Below are 21,334 nucleotides of genomic sequence, written 5' to 3' on the forward strand. Positions count from 1 at the left end.
TGCAAAATGCTCTGCAATTCTTCCTTAGAGCACTGAACTTACAAACATGAGGTACTGAGTTCAGTTCCTGATATCACATGTGCCAGAGTGAGGCTTTGGCTCTCTAACATTAGTAAATTTTAAAAAGTATGTTTAAGAAAATCAATTTCCTTAATGGAGGTCCATGACATAATATCAAAGAGCTTTCAAGAGAGGCATTTCTGAGATCTGCTTATATAACATGGGGCAGCAAAGTCTCATGATGGGGCTGGTGGACCATAGTTCAAAGATGGATCTCCAGTACAGTAGCCACTGGCCACAGGAAGTGGCATATTTCAAAGTAAGTGGATTAAAGTTACATACAAAGAAAATCGCAGCTCTTCAGTCACACACTAGCCCTCTTTTGCTTTCTCAGTGGCTCTTTGTTCCTCTTCCCATGATTTGGATAGCACAGAGAAAGACTCTTTTTGTTGCTGTAGACAGTTCTGTTGGGCACTGACTATTTGTGTAGCTTTCTTTTTAAATTTGTATTATCCTCATTTATTATTGGATAGAGACAGCCAGAAACTGAGAGGAAGAGGGCGATAGAGAGGGAGAGAGACAGAGACGCCTGTAACACTGTTTCACCACTTACAAAACTTTCCCCCTGCAGGTGGGGACTGAGGGCTTGAATTTGGGCCCTTGCACATTTTAACACGTGCTCTCAACCAGGTATGCCACCACCCAGCCCCTTTGTACATCTTTCAAAAATATTTTATTATTTATTTTGGATAGAGACAGAGAAATTGAAAGGGGAGGGGGAGATAGAGAAGGAGAGAGAAAGAGAGATACCTGCAATACTGCTCCAGTGATCATGAAGCCCTCCCACCCCCCCACAGGTGGGGACCAGGGGCTTAAACCTACATCCTTGAGCACTGTGATACATAAGCACCACCAGGTATGTCATGGCCCAACCCCTCATTTGGATTTCTTTTTTTAGAGTTGAGATGTACTTTCTTTTTTAATTTTTTTTTATTTTATAAAGTTTTTATTTATAAAATGGAAACACTGACAAGACCATAGGCTAAAAGGGCTACAATTCCATACAATTCCCGCCACCGGTACTTCATATCCCATCCCCTCCCCTGATAGCTTTCCTATTCTTTATCACTCCGGGAGTATGGACCCAAGGTCATTGTGGGATGCAGAAGGTGGAAGGTCTGGCTTCTGTAATTGCTTCCCCGATGAACATGGGCATTGGCAGGTCGATCCAAACTCCCAGCCTGTCTCTCTCTTTCTCTGGTGTGGCAGGGATCTGGGGAGGTGGGGCTCCAGAATACATGGTGGGGTGATCTTCCCAGGAAAGTCCGGTTGGCATCACAGTAGTATCTGGAACCTGGTAGCAGAGTAAAGAAGCTGGTGGGCTCACATTCCACACCTGACGTCTCTGGACACAGTCTGAAGTGAAGCATGTTGAGGTGGTACTGGTTGCATTGATTAGGTTGGGATCAGCAGATGCAGTATCAGTTGGTACGAAATGGGAGAATCATGCAGGAAAGTGAGCCTCGCCCTAGAGGTTTCAGGACTGGGAGAAATATGGGCTTTATAGAGAAAGGGGAAGGTTCCTGCTGTCTTAGGGTTCAAGAAAGCAATAGATAGTTATAGCTACAACCAAATCATTTAGCAATTGGCTTAACTTTGAAAATCCCATTGTTAGGATTTGCTGTAGCATAGAAGACCTTGCCATAATGTATGTCCTTTTATGCTATTTACTTATGGCTGTATCTTATAAAGGCGTCTCTGTCTCTCTCCCTCTCTACCACCCTCTTCCTCTCAGTTTCTGGCTGTCTCTATCCAATAATAAATGAAGATAATAAAAATTTTAAAAGAAAGCTGCACAAATAGTCAGTGCCCAACAGAACTGTCTACAGCAACAAAAACAGTCTTTTTCTGTGCTATCCAACATCATGGGAAGAGGAACAAAGAGCCACTGAGAATGCAAAAGAGGGCTAGTGTGTGACTGAGGAGCAGTTATTTTCTTTGTATGTAACTTTAATCCTCTTACTTTGAAATATGCCACTTCCTGTGGCCAGTGGCTACTGTACTGGAGACCCAGGCTTATGTCTTTGAACTATAGTCCACCAGCCCCATCATGAGACTTTGCTGCCCCATGTTATATAAGCAGATCCCAGAAATGCCTCTCTTGAAAGCTCTTTGATATTATGTCATGGACATCCATTAAGGAAATTGATTTTATTTTTTTATTTAAGTTTTTATTTATAAAAAGGAAACATTGACTAAACCATAGGATAAGAGGAGTACAACTCCACACAATTTCCACCACCGGAACTCTGTATCCCATCCCCTCCCCTGATAGCTTTCCTATTCTTTAGCCCTTTGGGAGTATGGACCCAAGGTCATTGTGGTATGCAGAAGGTGGAAGGTCTGGCTTCTGTAATTGCTTCCCTGCTGAACATGGGCATTGACAGGTTGATCCATACTCCCAGCCTGCCTCTCTCTTTCCCTAGTGGGGAAGGGTTCTGGGAAGCAGAGCTCCAGGACACATTGGTGGGGTTGTCTGTCCAGGGAAGTCTGGTCGGCATCATGTTAGCATTTGGAACCTGGTGGTTGAAAAGAGAGTTAACATATAAAGCCAAACAAATTGTTGACCAATCATGGACCTAAAGGCTGGAAGAGCACAGATGAAGAGTTGGGGGGGCATAAATTGATTTTCTTAAACATATTTTTAAATTTACTAATGTTAGCCAAAACCTCACTCTGGCACATGTGATATTAGGAACTGAACTCAATACCTCATGTCTATAAGTCCAGTGCTCTAGTTGTTATGCCAGTGAAATTTATCTTTTTTTTATTTAACCAGAGTACTGTTTGGCTCTGTTTTATGATGGTGCAGGGAATTGAACCTGGGACCTCAGAGCCCCAGGCCTGAGAATCTCCTTACATTCCCTTAATACTATTTCCCCAAACCCTAAGACTCATATATATATATATGGGGGAGAGAGAAAGAGAGAGAGAGAGAGACAGAGAGAACTGTTCAGTTCTGGCATAAAGCAGTACCAGAGATTAAACCTGTGAACTTTGGGGCCTCATGAGTATATACTGGTGTTCTAACAAGCTGATCTATTTCCCTGGCCCCATTATAGAAACTTAAAGGAAGTAGTCCTGTGGAATCCTTTGCTGTATTCACTGAAGGGAAGGTTTTGTGGGCATTTAATGGTAACATATCATCCTAGTACTCTGAACTCAAAACTAAGGAGAGGTATTGATGTCCTAAAAAAGATCTCTGTGGGGTCTGGGCATTGGTGCACCTGGTTGAGCACACAAATTAACATGCTTAAGGACCCAGGTTCAAACCCCTAGTCCCCAACTGAAGAGAAGAAGCTTCACAAGTGGGTAAACATTGCTGCAGGAGTCTCTTTCTCTCTCTTTTATTTATTTTTATTTTTTGTTGCCACCAGGTTTATTGTCTGCCAGCACTATGAACCCACCACTCCTAGAAGCCATTATACCTCCCTCCCTCCCTCCCTTCCTTCCTGTCTGCCTTTTTTTTTTTTTTTAATTATTAGGTAGGACATCGAAAAATTGAGAGGAGTGGGGGAAATAGAGAGGAAGAGAAAAAGATAGACACCTGAAGACTTGCTTCATAGCCCACAGAACACCCCCCCACCCCAACAGGTGGGGAGCAGGGACTCAAACGCAGGTCCTTGCTAGTGCATGGTACTGTGAGTGCTCAACTGGCTGTGTTACCACCTGCTTCCGTCCCTTTTTATCTCCCCTTCTCTCTCAATCTCTCTCTGCCCTACCCAATAAATAAATAAAATTAAAAATAAATAAATTGACTAAATCTGGAGTACAGCACCAAAGTTAAAAACCCTGGGGTGAGGGTGGATATTCAGCTTCTGGAGGACTGGAGTTGGTGTATTGCACCAAAGTAAAAGACTCTGGGGTGGGAGGGTTCAGGTCCTGTAATATGATGGCAGAGGACCTAGTGGGGGTTGTATTGTTATGTGAAAAACTGGGAACTGTTATGCATGTACAAACTATTGTATTTAATGTTGACTGTAAAACATTAATCCCCCAGGGAGTCAGGCGGTAGTGCAGTGGATTAAGCACACGTGGCACAAAGTGCAAGGACAGGCGTAAGGATCCTGGGTTCGAACCCCCTGGCTCCCCGCCTGCAGGGGGATCGCTTCACAGGCAGAGAAGCAGGTCTACAGGTGACTATCTTTCTCTCCTCCTCTCTGTCTTCCCCTCCTCTCTCCATTTCTCTCTGTCCTATCTAACAACAACAACATCAATTACAACAATAACAACTACAGCAATAATTTTTTTTAAAAAAGCAAGGGCAACCAAAGGGAAAATAAATATTTTAAAAAAACCATTAACCCCCCCAAAAAATAAATTTTAAAAAGATTATATAGAGAAAATTAGAATAGAGGATACTCATATTTGTTTATATGCATCATTCATGCTACATTACAATGAATTCAGTTCAATATTATGATTGCTATGCTATTAAGACATTTTGAATTATAAAAGTTTCACAAAGAGATGAGAAATTGTATGTATTTATCAGCAACTAGACTGTAATCCATTAAGCCTTCAATAAAGGAAAGGAAAAAGGGGGCCGGGTGGTAGGACACCAGGTTAAACGCACATAGTGTGAAGCGCAAGGATAAGCACTAGGATAAGCGCAAGGATCAGGGGCAGGCATCGGTGCAAGGATCCTGGTTCGAGCCGTGGCTTCACACCTGAAAGGGGATTGCTTCACAAACGGTGAAGCAGGTCTGCAGGTGTCTCTCTTTCTTTATCTCCCCTCCTCTCTCAATTTCTCTCTGCTCTATCCAATAACAGCAATAACAACATTGGAAAAATGGCCGCCAGGAGCCCTAGATTCATGATGCTAGCACCAAGCCCCAGTGATAATCCTGAAGGTAAAAACAAAAAAAAAGTTTGCTATGAGTTTTATGTTCATACAGACCTTGAGTAGTTAGCACGTCCCCCAGGGCTAAAGTGGTGATGGCTACATACTTACTTCAGAAAGAGAACTGTTTCCAAAAAGCGTCCAAGAATGGTTTTAAAATAAACATTGACAACACCTTTGAGTCTGTAACATATTTCACATTAACTATTGTTCACCTATCCTGGGTTGTGCTTAGTTTTGGGTTTCTTTTTTATTTTAAACATCTCTCTCTGCTTGGCTTTAACTTCAGAGCCAGATTGCAAAGAACTTGCTACAGCTTATGATACAGTTCCTGTCATCAGAGATACTGCTGGTTTGCAAAAATTTGAACCACTGATGCTCTTTATCCTTTAGTCTAATGAAAATTCAATTTCTCATTTGGCCAATAGCCTATCACTTGTTACCTGGATTTACAGGAGACTGAGTCAGTGCTGGGCACAGACTGCTGGCTAGTCCAATGGAACTCTTATTTCAGCCCTGGTTGGGCAATTATATATACCACCTGTCTGCCAAGGAACCAAGAGAAAGGTGGTTTTGCATGGAAAGAAAAAGAATTCAGTCTCTTAAATATGAAAAACACATACCTGATATTATACAGGAGTGCTGTTCTGTTTGAAAGGGTAACATAGGCTTGCTGTTGATAGGAAAGGTGGTTCTCCTTTCTCCTTAACCTCAATGCCATGTTCTGTATTTACTGAAAGTACCAATAAAAAAAAAAAAAGAAAAAAAGTACCAATAAAAGAAAAAATTGTCTCCACAATTGCCCATGTACATGCTAGATGTAAATGACCACTCAAGCAATAGCTTGGAAGCCATTTTATTTAACACCCCAAATGGGGAATAAATGGTAATCAAGTGCTATTTCCTTGTGCTGGAAAACAAATGTTTTCAAAATAGATTTTATGTATTTATTGGATAGAGACAGAGAGAAACTGAGATGGAAGGGGAAGATAGAGAAAGATAGAGAGGGAGAGAGGAAGAGAGACACCTGCAGCACTGCTTCACCACTTATGAAGCCTCCTCCCTGCAGATAGGGAATGGGGGCTTGAGCTGGATTCTTTGGACATTGTAGCATGTGGGCCCAACCAGGTATGCCACCACCAAGCACTCAGAATATGTTTTTTTAAATGAGTTTGGTATCTTTTTTATTTATAAAAAGGAAACATTGATAAAACCATAGGATAAGAGGAATTTGGTATCTTTTGATTACTTTTACATTTATTTGCAATGGATCACTTCAATGAACTCTATTATTTTGACTGAAAATTGTACAACAAAATTGCAGTCCTTGCTCCACATTGCAAGGACAAGATTCAACTAAGCAGCTAACTCTTCAATAATTAAAGAGGAAAGTGGGTCAATGCCATGTATTAAATAACTAGCTCTGAAGATAGCTAGATCAGCTATTGTGATTTTAGAGATGCCTCTCAAAGATGTAAACTTATTAAGCTATCTTCAGAGCTCGTCCTTTACTTCATTTAAATGTATGGCATTGACCTTAAAGATTATCCTCATATTGAATTAAATATTAACTTGGTTCTGCTTCATCATTGAATATGCAACATTTATATTTCAAGATACAAAATAACTTTTATTGATTTTAAAACTCTAATTATAATAGAGCTCCCTAACAATGTGTCCTAGGAATAGTAATTATCCACTCTTATCAGCCGAGAACTGTATTATATCAAGACCCACTTAAAAACCAGTCACTTGAAGACATGCCCCCTCTTATCCCATCCCTTCCTTACAAAAGAGAACTGGAATCAAACAGTTGCTGCAGTCTCACCTCCATTTCTCACATGCTCATTCCATCTGCTGGAAATGCTCTAAGCAAGGTCACGGGTGACCAGCCTGCTTAGCACCAAGCACTTTGAGCCATTTTTGTCCCTACCTTCCTTGACCTCTCAGCAACATTTGCCATAGTTGCTGACACTCTTCATAAGCCTAGTAATCTTGGATTGTTTCTTGAACATTTGGAATACTATATTATGAAACCGGATTTTGTTTAAGTTCTACAAAAGGTACTGATAATTTTTAGCAGACACTTAAGCTGGTTGGGATATTTTTGTGAATGCATGTAACTGATCTGATTATTTTATTTATGTTGTGTATTTCACCCCTACTTCCCATGGGATGTGGCTTCAATATCAGTTTACTTGCTGAAGGTTTTGCTGCTTATTTAGAACTGGCCCCCACGTGTACCCTCCAGTGGTCAGTGTGGGACCCAGGTAGTGTCTACCTGTTAGCAAAGAGTCAACTGAGAGTTAACTTAGCCTGGTCACCCATGACCTTGCTTAGAACATTTCTTTTCTTTTCGTTTAATATTTAATAGGTAGAGACAGATAGAAGTTGAGAGGTAAGGGGAAGACAGAGCTAGAGCTAGAGATTGACCTGCAGCACTGCTTCACCAATTGCAAAGATTTCCTCCTGCAGTTGCAGATGTGGGATCAAACTCGGGTCCTTACACATTGAAACGTGAGCACTCAACCAGGTGTGCCATCACCTGCCCCCTTAGAACATTAATAGCACAGGGAATGAGCAGGTGGGAGATACAGGTGAGAATACAGTAACTCTTTGATTCAAGTTCTTTACTGTAAAGAAAGGGTGAAATAAGAGAGATATTGACTTAGAGTCTCTGGTAGCTAGATCAGACGCATGTATGTGAAGGTTGAGGATGAAGCTAGATTGATTGGATCTCTTTACTAAGCCCCTCCCTCCCTATTACTTTGGTGCTTTCTGGTTCCCTGGGGCTTCAGAAGTAGGATACCTTAATAATTACAACAAAGGAAAAGGTATAGACAGGGACTCTTCCAGCAAATTCAGATGTAAGATTACTGTATTAGTAAAGAACATGGCAGCAAAACCATCCTGTTGCTACAAGAGAGAACAGACTCCAGGTGTAAACCAGATTAAAACTGCCTAAATAGTATGGGGTCATAAATTAAAGCTATACCTTCTGGTATAGAGCTGAGGCATACAGAGCAACATAAAATTCAGAAAGAGTAAGTTACTAAGATAGTACAAACATTGTGAAAGTTTAGTACAGAAAAATAACTAGAAAGGGGAACAAGGAGGGGGGGTGTCTTAGCTATAATGGCTGACCTTCCTCTGACCTCCTGGAATTGGGGCTAATTCATCCTGAAGATAACAAAACTTGAGCTTCAGAGCTGCTTACATTGTAGACTCCTTCCATACCTTGAGAGCTTGTTTGGAGGTTCTAAGCAGGGAAGTACAACTACAGGGAAACACAGGCTACTTATATACCCTTGACCAAGACTGGTCCATTTCTATTCAGAAAAGGCCATCCTCTTCAGCTGACCAAGTGCACAACTTTGGGAGGGACACACATGGAGCAGTGAGGGAGGAAGGGGACACCTGCCTAGCCAGCCAGATAGCCATCAACCCTGGCGATCAATGGGGTGACAAGTTGTCGCAGCCAGATGGCCCTCACATCTCTCACATCTGACTCCTTCCAAACCTTACCCCAACTTTGGGGCACTGATTTATGCTTTTAAAAAATGCTACTCATTTCACATTAAAAAAAATATTTGCCCTGGTTATTTCATTTGAGACAGAGAGGGCTGGGGGGTGGGGCACAGAGAGAAGTTAGAGCAGTACTCCAACACATGTGGTGCTGTGGACCAAGAGTCTCAGGCATTTAAAACTGGCACTCTGTCAACTGCACTGTTTTCCCCACATTTTAAAAGTTTTAGGTGCCACAAAACCAGGATCTTCCTTGATCTGGTAGAAGCTTCCCTCTAAATAGGGTACATGAAAGTCCTCTAACTTCACACATTCTTTTCAGAATGTATTCATGGCTCTATGAACAAAAATTACATGTAAAGAATAAAGGGAAACTCAGATGACTTTTTGTTCCCACCCAGAGTGATAAGACCACCATGGTGGTTATTAAGTCTTACTCTCAAATATGGGACAGGATGGAGATTAATTGCCTTTGGCACTCTTGTCTGATGTTTGTGGTCACATATTTAAACATTTGTTGATCACTGCAAGTTTCCATCTAGTTTTGAGAGTTCAAAAATGCTGGTAGACTATCTGGAGCCACTGTAGGTATTTGTAGTAAGAAAATTGTACAATTAGAAGGATTCGAGACTACTAAAGTGATGACCACAAAATGATTCAGTTGAGGGCAAGGATTTAAGGATGGGGATACAAGTTGGTAATTGTGCCTAAAGACATGAACAAGAGACAATGTGGGTCTACAGCAGACTGCACATATTTGTAAACCTAAACAGCACTTATTTATTGCAGATTTACAGAACTTATAATTTTCTTCCTTCTCATGCAACCTCATTAAAAGAAGACTGTAGGATAGATTAACATGTTTCTTGAACAACTATACTCATAAAAGGGTTGAAATGATATCTGTGCGTTCTAGCAAATATGACTTAGATTCTGTGGCAATGATTAAATTCAATATAATTTCTTCCTATAATTAGGAGAAAACTGACTTGCTACTTAATGATCATTTACAAGGTAGGGTACCCACTTTCCAACAACTTGACTGCTGTTTTGTGAGCTCTCCAAGAGAAAAGACAGAGAAACCATGGTAAATGTGGTTCCATGGTGTTGAGTGAAGTTCTGAATGAGTAGGACTCAAATTTCACTTGCTTCTACTGAGGGCAAAGAACTATCAAACTGTGGTCCAGGAGGTGGCACAGTGGTTAAGGAACTAGACTCTCAAGCATGAGGTCCTGAGTTCAATCCCAGGCAGCACATTTACCAGACTGATGTCTGGCTCTTTCTCTCTCTCCTCCTATCTTTCTCATTAATAAAATAAATAAAACCTTAAAAAAATAACTATCAAACTATGTGAAGGGTTTGGAATGCCTTCCACAGAGAGCTGTGTGTAAGATACAAGGAGGAAAGGAAAGACTAGTGACATGAGCCAATTTCCACGCCCTCAGCACCTTGCCAACTGTTTGACTTTTCATCCTGAAAACTAAGCCATGGCTTGTTAAGAAGTGCAAGCATTAGCGAAAGATAAAGACAGGCTGGGGGTATGGACAACACCCATGTCCAACAGAGAAGCAATTACAGAAGCCAGATCTTCCACCTTCTGCACCCCATAATGATCCTGGGCCCACACTCTCAGAGGGATAAAGAATAGGGAAGCTTCCAATGGAGGAGAAGGGACATGGACCTCTGGTGGTGGGAACTGTGTGGAACTGTACCCCTCTTATCTTACAATCTTGTAAAATATTAAAGCACCAATAAAAATGTTTAAATACCAAAAAAATTCACTTGCCTCAATGTTAGCAGGAATGAGGCTATAAGGTCTATAAGGCCATTTCAGTCAGAATGGCATTCCCTTTACCAACTTTTAAAATTATTATTATTTTAATATTTTATTTATATATTATGAGATAGAGACAGAGAGAAATTGAGAGGGGAGTGAGAGATAGAGAAGAGGACAGACAGAGGCACCTGAAGCTCTGCTTCACTTGTGAAGCTTTCCCCCAGCAGGTAGAGATCAGGGGCTTGAACCTGGGTCCTTGTGCATTGTAATGTGAGCACTTAACCAGGTGTGCCACCACCAGCCCCCCCTTTTTACACCAGAGTACTGATCAGCTCTGGCTTATAGTAACCATTATGGTGGGACTGAACCTCAGGCTTTGGAGGCTCAGCATGAGAGTCTCTTTGCATAACCATTATGCTATCTACCTGCCCCCCCCCAATCTACCAGTTTTAAATAGTGGCTTTCATTATAATATTTCTTTCAAACAAGGAGTTTAATGACTGAGCAGATTTGAATATAATGCACATAAAGGCATTCTTAACAATCTATTTGTAGTCCAGAACTATGAATAATTTCCATGTAACTAAATTTTATCTTTTGTACAAATGGTAACAATTATTTATGTTGGATATACTTGCTTTAAGCAAAACAAAAAATGGCTGGATTATTTCCAGGACCTTTTTGAGAAAATATCTTGCTTTTGGTGTGTTATATTCCAATGCAGAAGTGATAATATTTGTTGTTGTGGAAATGTGTACTTCTTTTATACTTATCTACATAATTTACCAATGCTATTAAAATAAGCCTGAATTCTCTGAAGAAAAAAGAAAAACAGTTGGTAACAGACAATATGAAAAATGTAAAAATATGTGACTATTATGGTCTTGAGAAGAAAGTACTTGACAAGAATTTCTTTGTCATGGAAGGGACTACAGATATTATTAGTTCCAATTCTCTAAATTACCTCCATTTTTTTATTCCTTGTGCCTTTGGGGAGGAATTCATATCATCACAATGTTTATTCTACTTCTTAATGTCTATACTTTAGTAAGGTTTCCCAACATGTTGAGTTAAACTTTGAATCTCTCTATTTGGCTCTATTTCTGTACCATTAGCCAAAAGGAATTATAATGTCTCTCTTCATTTATTCACTTGTTCACTTATCCAACATATATCTATTTATCATTTTCCACACACCAGGTACTGTACTAGGTACCAGGGGTACAGAAATTCCGGAAGGAGATAATTTGTAAATCCATCACCTGTTAGAAAATGGTAACAATGCCTTACTTCCTCCCATGGTGCAACAAACTGCATTGAACTATCTCTCTCTGCTCTAATCTTCACTCCACACTCCTCAATCAACCTAGAAAGGTGGAATCAGAATTCCTCTGACACTGGGACTACTTCTCCGGGATCAGTGCAATGGAGTCGCTTATAGCTAATGTGGTAGATCCTGTTACATAAATCAAGTTCTAGAAGGATCAAATGGTGCCAAGCACTGTAACGTCACTATTACTGTTTGACAAGGAATCTGGATCATAGTAATGGAAAGAAAATGCTTCCCTCCTAAGATACTCACCATTGTTGGCTTCAGAAAAGCTTTCTTATTAGGTAGATCTCAACGGTCTCACTGCCACCACTCAACTTGCTCCACCGGAAATCCACTTCTTCTCTAAGGTGGGAGGTACTGGAGAAAGTAAGAGACAGGAAAGAACTAAGGCATGTGCACTTTCTTCTTAGGGGGGAAGGGTTGACTTTTTTAGGGATTCTGGAAGGAGGATAGAACAACCAGAGATAAACAGAGGTGTGGTTAAAAGAAGTAGAAGTCACGGCACTTCCTTTATTATGATCCTGGAGAAAGCTAGACAAACTGTAGTGACCAGTGAGGCTGGCTGGCCTTCAGTAAAATATTCACTCATATATGCATTCTCCGCTCTCAGTGGGACTGGGGCTGCCCTTTGGGGAAGAGGCAGGATGGATTTTCTGGAATAAATGAAGTTTGAGGGCTATTAGACCTATAGGAAGTGTTAGAAAATAATAGATATTGCCACTTCTGGGTGGGGAACAATAGTAGCTATGTATCTTCTATCATCCTGCCTTGACAAATATGTGATCCAAACAGCACATATTATAAAAAACAAATTCTTAAAGCTGTTATTTTTTTTCTGTGACTGAAAGCCCACAAAAATATGAAATATGATCTATAACTTTTACATATGTATTTTTGTCATTGCCAGGTTTTCCTCCAGAGAGGGGAAAAAAGAGGCAGGAAAAGAGAGAGAGAGAGACATCATAGCACTGAAACTTCCTCCAGTGCAGTGGGCGCTGGGCTCAAGCCTGGGTTGTGTGTTTGACAATTTTATTTTATAATATTTGTGTACTTATATATTATTTTTAGATGAAGACAGAAAGGCAGATAATGAATTCCCCAGGCACTCATTCTTGATTCTTGACTTTGCAAAGTGTTTTTTTTTATTTCTTTATTGGGGAATTAATGTTTTATATTCAACAGTAAATACAATAGTTTGTACATTTATAACATTTACCAGTTTTCCATATAAAATTACAACCCCCATTAGGTCCTCTTTCATCCTTTTTAGACCTGTATTCTCCCCCCTACCCACCCCAGAGTCTTTTACTTTGGTGCAATACGCCAATTCCAGTTCAGGTTCTACTTGTGTTTTCTCTTCTGAGCTTGTTTTTCAACTTCTGCCTCAGAGTGAGATCATCCATATTCATCCTTCTGTTTCTGACTTATTTCACTTAACATAATTTTTTCAAGCTCCATCCAAAATCGGCTGAAAACGGTGAACTCACCGTTTTTAATAGCTGAGTAGTATTCCATTGTGTATATAGACCACAACTTGCTCAGCCACTCATCTGCTGTTGAACACCTGGGTTGCTTCCAGGTGGCTGTTACAAATTGTGCTGCTAAGAACATATGTACACACAGATCTTTTTGGATGGATGTGTTGGGTTCCTTAGTATATATCCCCAGGCGAGGAATTGCAGGATCATAGGGTAGGTCCATTTGTAGCCTTCTGAGAGTTCTCCAGACTGTTCTCCACAGAGGTTGGACCAATTGACATTCCCACTAGCAGTGCAGGAGGGTTCCTTCGACCCACAACCTATCCAGCATTTTTACTCCAGCAATTTTACTTATGTGTTTTTGTCATTGCCAGGTTTTCCTAGAGAGAGACATCATAGCACTGAAACTTCCTCCAGTGCAGTGGGAGCTGGGCTCAAGCCTGGGTTGTGTGTTTGACAATTTTATTTTATAATATTTGTGTTGTCTTTTCTGATGTATGACATTCTCACAGGAGTGAAGTGGTATCTCATTGTTGTTGCTAAGTGTTTTCTTTTAGCATTTAGTTTCCTATGAAACCCAGGCTAGATGAAGTCATTCTTCCAAAATTATTATAAATAGGTTCATGATCACATTGATAGATTTTTTTTAACATCCTAGAGAAAATTTATTGGGCCTCAGTGCCTAGAATCAATTTCAGTATGTACTCTCACTTTCCACTTTTCGAAAAAATCAAACCATCTTTCCTATTGTTTCCCTGTCCTCACTGCCAAACTCTACTTTCCAGTTAATAGTTTCTGAGGGAATACCATCGATTAGCCATCCACTGTTAAGCTCTTTGCACTGTCTCATTTAATCCCAATAAAGATCTTGTGCTGGATACTCTAACTGGTGACGAGATTTAGGCTTGGTGAAGTCAAATAAATTGCCCAAGGCCTTTGGATTCCAGTTAAACAGCTAGTAAATAATAGAAGTTGGAGTTAAACCACCCTGCCAAATCCAGAGTCTCACTCTTAATCACTGTGCCATATAGGACCTCTCTGGAGAGAAGTCTCTCTCTCTCTCTCTCTCTCTCTCATCTTTTGGACTTCACCACTCCAGAATGACATTTTCAGAGACACAGAAGGGGGGAGAGAGAGAGAAATCACACACCAAAGCATCCTTCAATGTGGTGGGGGGTTGGACTTGAACCTAGTGTGTTCAAGTGTGCTATTTGACTGGCCAAGAAATTTCATTGTGTTGTTATATGGAAAACTGGCAAATGTTATGCATGTAGAAACTATTGTATTTACTGTCGAATGTAAAACATTAATTCCCCAATAAAGAAATTAAAAAAAAAAAGAAATTTCACTTTCTTTTGCAGTTGAACCACGGTGATTTTCTCAAATTCTGCTACCACTCTTTCACCAATCACTTAGTATTTTAGATCCTTACTCTAGTTCATCTCTCTATAGCTTTCCATTGGCCCTGGAACAGTCACAAACTAAGGCTTACTATCATTAAGAACACTATCCATTCAAAATCAGAAACTGAATTTTCCATATGACCACAGCCTACTTTCCTATTGCCCATTCCTATCAAATGTATATTTTTCTCTATCACTGGAACCCAGTCCATATTATTTTAAAAAGCAGATTGGGGGGACAGGTGGTCGCACACTGGGTTGAGCACAGGTGTTATAATGTGCAAGGACCCAGGTTCAAGCCCCTGGTCCCCACCTGCAGGAGGAAAGCTTCACAAGTGCTGAAGCAGTGCTGCAGGTGTCTCTCTGTCTCTCCCTCTAGCTCCCCCTTCCTTTTAATTTCTGGCTGTCTCTATCCAATAAATAAGTAAATAAAGATAATTAAATTCATTTTTTAAAAAGCAGATTGAAGTATAAATCCATATTCCTGGCACTTATATAGTATTGCAAACCAATAAAAATTCACAATGGTACATCAATAAATTTTTTTTTAAAATAGGAAAAAAGGAAAAACAAGAATGACATCCTTTTTTGTTTCTACTTGCTTCACCTGCCATGGACCCATTTTTGCAAAATGTCAACCACAGAAAGTCTCCACCACCTAATTCTTTCATTTTTTCCCCCTCTTTCCTGAACTTCTGAATGCTGAAGCATAACTGGTTGATCAGCTGGTGCCCAAAGGATTGTGAACCATTTGTTTTCAAAACATCTTTTTTTTTTTTTTTTTACAATGATCAGGTAGTATGTCTAAATGTCAAAGTTAGAGATAAAAGAATGCATTTTTTTCCAGTAGCTCACAAATAACTAGCAAGTATAACATACATGGTTTTTTCCCACTCAAATCTCCTATGATCAGTTGTGACGTGGTGTGGTTCAGAAAAACCTGAGAATTGGAGACAGTGTCTTTGTCATTATGTTTGGATCAAAAATTATTCCCACGCCACCAAGATGCTATGATTCCATCCTGACTTCACTGAGCAGTCGGCCTCAACAATGTGTCTCTGAACCTCACCTCTCCTGAGCCCCACCCCACTAGGGAAAAATAGAAACAGGCTTGGGGTATGGATCGACGCGCCAACGTCCACGTCCAGCAGAGAAGCAATTATTGAAGCCAGAACTCCCACCTTCTGCACCCCAAAAAAGAATTTTGGTCTACACTCCCAGAGGGGGAGAAATACTAGGGGAAGATAGATGATCATAGGGCTCTGAACTCTAATTCTATCAGGACTCAGGGAGAAGAGGAAAAAAGGAAGGACTTTCAGAAGTATAAGTGTAGATGTAACTTAAAAAAGAAGAGAAGACAGGACCATAGAAAAATGGGCATTAATATATAAAGTTTCCAATGAAGAGAATGGGGACACAGAACTCTAGTGGTGGGAATGGTGCAGAATTATATTCCTGTTGTCTCATAATTTTGTAAATTAATATTAAATCACTAATAATTTTTTATATTTTATCTATTTATTAATTAGAGGGAGAGAGAGAACCAGCCATCACTCTGGTACATGTGTTGCCAGGGATCAAACTCAGGACCTCATGCTTGAGAGTGTAAAGCTTTACCCACTACTCTACCTCCTAGACCACTAAAAAATGTTTTTAAAATAGTATTCCCACCACCACATATGTGCCCCATGGTCATATATGCAGCATTCACAATAGTCAAAGGGCAGAAGCAGCCTAAATATCCAACAAAAGATAGCTAACTAAAGAAATTATGGGATATATACTCCATGGAATATTACTCTGCAATAAAAAAGATGATTGTTGTGTCCTTTGGGACAAAATGGATGGAACTAGAAGTGATTGTGCTTAACACAATTGTGCTTAGGGAGGGGGCAGGTTGTTAACAAATTCAGCATATGTGGGCACATTGGAGGCCCATCTTTGGGGTTCAATAACTGCTGTGGCAGTGGGGGAGCAGGCTGAAAGAAGTGATTCATCTTGCCAATTCCTTTCAATTTCTTGAAATTACTTTTAACTTCATTTCATACATCTACAAATCTAAACCATTATTTCTCTCAGCTCCTCAAAAAAAGGAAGTACAATTGCTTCTTATTAATATAGAAAAAAGTTAGAAGATAATGACTTTCCAATCTTAGCAATTTTAATGTTTTTGGAGGAATTTTAATGGCCTTAGGTTTCATTAAACTTCTTTTGGCTGGGGATGAGGCATGGGACTGTGAGGAAGACATTCAGACTAGCATACTATTGGCATCTGAAACGCCTGCCAACAAAGCTTTGACCGTAGGACTAAAGTTCAGATATTGGTCAAGGCTGGGAAGCTTGGCAAAACTAGAGGGTGTGGGTTCAGGGACTTTTATCAAGGCAGCTGGATGCAGTTACCACACTGGTTCAATAAGAAAAGATAATTGTTTCCAGATCAAAGCAAAATCTCAGTTACCAGGGCAAAGCCAGAATTAGAGCTGGTGACTTGATATTGAGTACTAAAGAAGAACTCATTGAATGCTCTACGGCATTAACCACTGGTTCATTGGCCAGGGTGAGACCTGGACGCCAAAGCTGGTACAAGCCTCCTTAGATCATTTCCATGTGCTGCAAAACTGAGAACGATGACTCAACTCAAAATCTAAACCAGAAGTGACTTAGGCTCCAAAAGAATTATCTACTTTTAATAGAATGTTTTTAACTTGCTGTTACTTCTTAATCCTCTCCCTCTTCTATGGCCCCACAAATGATCATTTGACCCATTTTCTTAAAACCTTATCCAGGGGCTGGGCAGTGGTTCACCAGGTCATGCTTACACATACCATGTGCAAGGACCCAGGTTCAAACCACCAGTCTCTACCACTGACAGGGGGAAGCTTCACAGTGATGGAACACAGCTGCAGGTCTCTCTCTCTCTCTCTCTCTCTCTCTCTCTCTCTCTCCTTCCCTCCCTCCCTCCCTTCCACCCTCCCCTTTGTTCTCAAGTTCTCTCTATATTATCAAAAGAAAAGGAGAGGAGAGGAGAGGAGGGGAGGGGAGGGGAGGGGAGGGGAGGGGAGGGGAGGGGAGGGGAGGGGGTCCTTGTGCACTGTAATGTGAGCACTTAATCAGAGGTGCCACCATCTGGCCCCTATTTTATTTTTGCCAGAGCACTACTCAGCTCTGGCTTATGATGGCACAGGGGATTGAACATGGGACCTCTCAGAGCCTAAAAAATGAGAGCCTTTGCATAACCATTATGCTATCTCCCCTACCCAGGAACCGCATTTCTAAATTTTATTTATTTATTTATTTATTTATTTATTTATTTATTTCCTTCAGGGTTATCACTGAGGTTTGGTGCCTGCACTACTAATCCACTGCTCTATGGCCATTTTTCTTTCCTTTTTTTTTTTTTTTGAGAGAAATTGGGGGGGGGGGATAAAGAGGGAGAGAGAAAGATAGGCACCTGCAGACCTGCTTTACCACTTGTGAAGTGATTTCCCCTTGCAGATGGGGAGCCAGGGCTCAAACCAGGATCCTTTCACGAGGTCCTTGTGCTTCGTTCTATGTATACTTGACCCAGTGCACCACCAACCTGCCCCAGAACTAAATTTCTTAAAACAAGTTTTATGCTGAGTATAGTTATTGCTGTGATAACTAATAAGGATTAACAACATTATTAAAATTCTACATTTTGGCAGGTTACTCCTCATTTAATAAATTTAATATAGACTGGCAGAAAAATAAAACATGATTGAGACATGGTTTTAAGGTATTCAATAAAAGATGGGGCACTATTCCACTAAATCTATGTGGAAATTCACTTTTCCTTTGGAAGGAAAGAGCATAGTTTTGCCTCTCAAGATGGATTATTCCCTAGCCTTTAGGAAAGCATTAAAATGACATACACAGTTACAGGTACAGTTAAGATCAACATCCCTCTCATTCTTGTCTTACAATCTACTCCATCTTTTATACAATGCTCTCCAAGTTCTTTTTAAAATAGGATTCAATCCAACAAACATTTATTGAGACTCATATATACAAGGCCTTGTGTTAAATGGTGAGAGGGTAAACGTAACTGCAACAAGATCTGCGTCCTCAAGGAGTCTTCAAATACCTTGAGCGTATCTATTTATGACTGAGCACTGCATGAAACCAGCTCTTTAGTCCTGTGAAAGATGTGCACGTGCTTGACACAGTTGCTAAAGGCAAAACTTGATTAATCCTCCTGTTTTATTTCTCCTAAAATGGAATGATCAAGCCAGAAAAAAGAAGGTCCTGGAAATTTTCACTTCCTAATCAAATTTTAAAAGATGATTCACATTTAATCAAAAGAATAGAGATGACTTGTGTCACTTCCCTTTTGTACTGATGAGTAACTTTAAATATTTAATGTCATTTAAAGCTGAATGAGCTGTTAATTACATATGGCATTCAACAGATGGCTAGAATAGATACACTGAAATAGAAGAAGGGAAAAATACCTCTGTCTGAGACTGAAAAAAAAAGACTCAAACTAAAATAAAAATAAGGTAGCTGTGTTGTGAATCACGCTGGGATGACATCCACAGACAATAGTAGATGTAAAATTAACTAGAAACATTGGTTCACTCGGGCGGTGAATGAATTCTAAAATAAGCTACTCTCCCCACTCCCTACAGTGGAATGAGTGTCTACAACTTTCTAGAATTATGCAGAACGACCCTTGACAATTCCCAAACCTACTTACTTAATCCCTGATTGCCTTGATCCCACCTCAGAAGTCCTCACCAGTTCTGGACTGAGTCCCATTCTGCTGTCTCCAGAGCTTCACCACTCTGGACCAACATATTTGTAGAGAGAAAGAGAGATACTACAACACTGAAGCTTTCTCCAATGTGATAGAAACTAGGTCGGAACCTAAGGCATATTTTTTTTACCGGAGGGTTAATGCAATATAATACAGTTGTTGGCACATGGTATAACATCTCATCTCCCTGTGATAGGTATCTACAAAACACTTTCACCACCAACTTGGGCCTTTTTCTACTATCAAGCAACAGGGTTCCAAAGCGCCACTCCCTCACACCCCAGCCCCTTTGACTTCCCCAGAGTCCTTTGTTTTGTTGCAATACACTACACCTAGTTCAGTTTAAAAAAAACAAAAAAAAAGCCTCATCTTGGATGGAACATGAAGGAATCATGTTAAGTGAAATTAGCCAAAATGAGAAGGATGATTATTAACAAAAACTTTTTTTTTTTTGCGCCTCTGGGGTTATTGCTGGGGCTCGGTGCCTGCACCACAAATCCACTGCTTCTGGAGGCCATTTTTCCCATTTTTTGTTGCCCTTATTGCCCTTGTTGTTATTATTATTGTTGTTGGATAGGACAGAGAGAAATCAAGGGGGGAGAGAGGGAGAGAGAAAGATAGACACCTGCTTCACTGCTTGAGAAGTGACCCCCCTGCAGGTGCGAAGCCGGAAGCTCGAACCAGGATCCTTACGCTGGTCCTTGTGCTTCACACCATGTGCACTTAACCCGCTGCACTACCGCTCAGCCCCCACAAAAACAAGTTTTTTAAAGTTGACCTGTTTCGGGGTGTCTCTCTCCTTCTCCGGCAGGGTGTCCTCCAGGGGAAAGGTAACGGGCTGGTTCTTTCTCGCTCACGACAGGGGTGACATGAAGTAAAAGACACCAGGGGACTCTTAGCGTGAATCTAGAATCTGAGTCCTTAGAGTCCCAGAATCCTAGAGTCCGTTTATTAGCAAAGTGGACATGAGTTAAATAGAAAAGCAATGAAGTTAATTATTGTTGAAATATGACAGAAATTACAGGTTTCTTAACAGTCAGCATGCCCCTAAGGTAGGGGGTTGGTATGACAGGAATTGATGAGATACAAGACAGTTATTCTCTATAACACAAGCAACTTAATTATCCAAAGGTATCTGAGAGAAGCATAGGGGTTAAACCCGTAGGGTGAGACAGAAAGAAGATGGATATCAAAAGGCCATATAGTTTGGAATTGAATTTCTCTTGTCTGGGGTCTGAGATGTGTGATGAAGTGTGTGATAAGGTGTGTTCTTCTGTGATCAGAAGGTGACTTTGAATGAGTGAATCTGCGGCCATGTGGCCTGCAGTTAATGGAGGGAAGTACTGGGGTATCTGTGGGCCTGAGAGTCAAGAAGGAAAGAACCAAGTCTGAGTTTCCCCCCTTATGCTCACCTCGGTTGAGAGAGACTTACCAAGAGGTTATCTTCTCAGACCTCCATCCAAAGATGGGGGTGGTTCTCCCTAAGCTCTATCAGGCTTACACATGTTCCCAACAGACCTGTGCTGCAGGAATCCCCTGCATTCCTTTTTAATCATTCTTCTTTGAATTTCTGAGTCACTTAGAGAAGTCTTTGGTTTAGAATGACTTTTTATCTGTTTGCCTGGGCTTTGTTTGAGGTCTGGCTCTTCACACAACTCTGCATTTTCTGGGCTTGTGTCACTTGAGAAACATCCTCAAATTACCTGGCTCCCCATGCCCTGAAACAATGAGCCATATTTCTACAGTCATGAGTTTCTTGACTCTAATTTAGTACTGCTATGAGCTAGTCTGCTGGATGAATTCAGGTTTTGATTGTAATCCCAGAGCAGCTATGAAGAACCTAACTTTTCACTCCCTCCCTTCCCCTGTGTTTATGTGACTGAAACACCACTGCACTCTGGCAATTTGTGACGCTGAACATCAGACCTAGAATCTCTTACATTCCAGCCCTTAAACTACTGCTGGAGAAGATAATTCTACCTATCTCTGAAGAACATAATTTAAAAGCATACATGGGGAAAGTAACAAAAGAATCCCAACAGTGCACTAAGATACTATAAACACAAAAGAAGACAGTAATGGAGGAGTGTGTATCTGCACTCTCAATTTCCTCTCCCTTCACAGTAAGGGATGATGTT

The 21,334-nt window shown here is 40.6% G+C and overlaps 1 long non-coding RNA gene across 1 annotated transcript in view; it reads right to left on the minus strand.

The window, feature by feature from the left end:
- The window catches only part of LOC132535774 (uncharacterized), a 128,926-nt gene that overhangs the window by 75,752 nt on the left and 31,840 nt on the right, over window positions 1–21,334 (minus strand). Inside the window, exon 2 of the long non-coding RNA XR_009547476.1 lies at window positions 11,788–11,895. This is a non-coding gene — a long non-coding RNA (uncharacterized LOC132535774). The remainder of the gene's footprint in view (window positions 1–11,787; window positions 11,896–21,334) is intronic.

Source organism: Erinaceus europaeus, chromosome X (genome assembly GCF_950295315.1).
Source record: "Erinaceus europaeus chromosome X, mEriEur2.1, whole genome shotgun sequence".
Taxonomy (NCBI): Eukaryota; Metazoa; Chordata; class Mammalia; order Eulipotyphla; family Erinaceidae; genus Erinaceus; species Erinaceus europaeus.